Raw genomic sequence first — 2,500 nt, forward strand, 5'->3', positions numbered from 1 at the left:
AGCTGATGCTGTAGGTGGCTTCGCTTTGACATTCAATTACTCTTTATGCACAAAGTGTGGGTGAGTATCATGCAAGCGGTCCGGAACGAAGTCCTGGTCGTAATTCACTCCACTGAGAATAATATTTAGCATAAAATAAATGTAAGAAGTCTTTTACACATTTATGATAAATAGGCGCATCCTACCCTCTCATATTCTCATTACTGTTATGCAATAAAATCTGTAAAATAAAATGCATGAAAAAAAAGCAAATATGTAGGCCTAAATTTAATATTTATTTACATTTTTGCATATGTAAATTAAACATGTCAGATTTCTTTAATTGTGCTAAATAACTGAACGTGTTTTCAATTTCCAATAACCACGTTTATGTATTTAGCATCAATAAATCCAGTTTGGTTCTCATGCACTTTAACTAACTGAATGCCATTTCCATAACTAGTCATATTTTAAGCATGTTCGTGTTTTCCAACAAAATATTTTTTACTTTTTTCACTATGAACAGATTTATGCTGATGATTGAATACGTTTTTAAAATAGAAATGAATGTGTGCATATATAAATTAAATATATGCAAAGGTAATTATAAACAATGCAGAGATTTAATTTTTTAAAAAACGGTCTGCTCTCATTTTTGTATGAATGACAAATAGGGATCACGGTAAATGCGTTAATATGTTATTGTTAAATAAAATATTGTTTCATCTAAATGCATGGACATTTTACATGCAATTCAAACACAGCTAGTCTAAATATTTTCACGTGCATCGTGGTATTTTTTTCACCTAAAGTAAATAAAAATGCAGGTTTCAAAACATTTTAGTGAGATTTATGTCAAATTATTCTGCTGTCAAATACAATCAACCGCTTTTTATATTGCACAAAGTCAAGCGGGAATCAATGATCAGGACAAGAAGTCAGTCTTTAGATGTGCGTCTCTTTTGATGACCTTTGAAGCTCTGAAACGACGACCCTGATACTCCGGATCTTCAATGATGTCAGGGTCCTGCCTGTTTCATGCCACTTATACTGAGAAGATTGCACAGAGATGGATTGTCAGTCTATTTAAAGGTCATGCTAAATCTTTACCATGTGACCAAACTCCTTTATGTCTGTTTTATTGATGCAGGCATGTAAACTCATTCCTAATAAAAAGCTATAAGGGCCTTGTCATTGATCTCAAATTGAATCCGGATCTTTGCCTTGACTCTCTTACGTTGAAGAGGCTGCGTCGGGAATTCAAAAGCACGCTGTGACGCGTGGCTCGGGCTCGTATTTCATGTTGTTTTCATCTCTTGTTTCTATTCAGACACCTTGTTGAATGTCTGCTCGATGCTGAAAAGAGGAAAGAAGCAGCTGTCATGGTCAAGGTCACCTCTGATTTTATTCAATCACATAAACCAGAGCTTTATCCCCGGCTTTTCTCCATACAGGTAAATCTTTCTCTTGTGTATTGCGTGTCACTTGTGTTTATTAGTCCCGCTCGCGCAGCTGCAGCCGTCCTCTACTTCACCAAAAACATCATTCCATCCACCTTTTGTCTTTTCTTTATTCTCCACAGAGATGACATGCTTTTGGCTCATATCTTATTTAGTTGCTCTTAATTAATTCACACCCGAAAAAGGCATTATTTATTCAGTTTTTTCTTATATGTCTTTCCATATATATATATATATATATATATATATATATATATATATATATATATGAAATCTATTGAAACTGGAGCAAAAGTTATATAAATATGTTATGTAAATACCTGTTGATATTAAATAAGCACGTGTAAAAGATAAAAAAAAAGTAAAGATTTAATGTATGTTATTTAACGTTGCATAATATATAAATAAATTATATATCTTTGAAAACATATAACATATTACCATAACATAAACAGGAACATTATGTACATATTTTTTATATTTTTATTTTTTTTTTTTTTATTATTATTTTTTTTTTATGGTTTTATTTTCCTGCTACCACATACATTTTTACAATTATATGTCGCCTCATAGGTCACATACACTCTAGATATAGAGCGATATATGTTGTGTATTCCCTTTCCATATGGGTCTGTATGAAATGCTAAATATATATTGTATGCTTCCTCCACAGGTTCGTCATAACCTCATGGATGTGTCTGAAATGCTGCATGATGGGAACCCTAAGTTGCTTGTGATGTACAAGATCCAAAAGCTTAAACAGTAAGGAAGAGTTTATCAGCTGTGTTGTGATCAGTTTTGTTGCTGAACTTGTATTTAGACATATCAATCAATCAATCAATCAATCAATCAATCAATCAATCATTTTTATTTATAAAGTGCTTTTAACAACACAAGTTGCATCAAAGCACTGAACAGAATAAAGTAGAAATATATCAGCACATATGAACTTTTCTGCTGAAAACAGCACATGTTACGTGTTGTGGTGCATAGCCTACTATTTCCGCTTCTCCTCATCCGTGTGAATGAAGAAAACGCTTTAAAGATCTCTGAACAGGATC

The 2,500-nt window shown here is 32.7% G+C and overlaps 1 protein-coding gene across 1 annotated transcript in view; it reads left to right on the forward strand.

Moving 5' to 3' along the window:
• The window catches only part of LOC122357030 (cilia- and flagella-associated protein 46-like), an 11,145-nt gene that overhangs the window by 6,190 nt on the left and 2,455 nt on the right, over positions 1-2,500 (forward strand). The window contains exons 5-7 of the mRNA XM_043256211.1: positions 1-10; positions 1,310-1,433; positions 2,113-2,201. The exon at positions 1-10 is cut by the window's left edge and continues 155 nt beyond it. The gene's annotated coding sequence lies outside the window, so the exon portion shown is untranslated. The remainder of the gene's footprint in view (positions 11-1,309; positions 1,434-2,112; positions 2,202-2,500) is intronic.

Source organism: Puntigrus tetrazona, chromosome 13 (genome assembly GCF_018831695.1).
Source record: "Puntigrus tetrazona isolate hp1 chromosome 13, ASM1883169v1, whole genome shotgun sequence".
Lineage (NCBI taxonomy): Eukaryota > Metazoa > Chordata > Actinopteri > Cypriniformes > Cyprinidae > Puntigrus > Puntigrus tetrazona.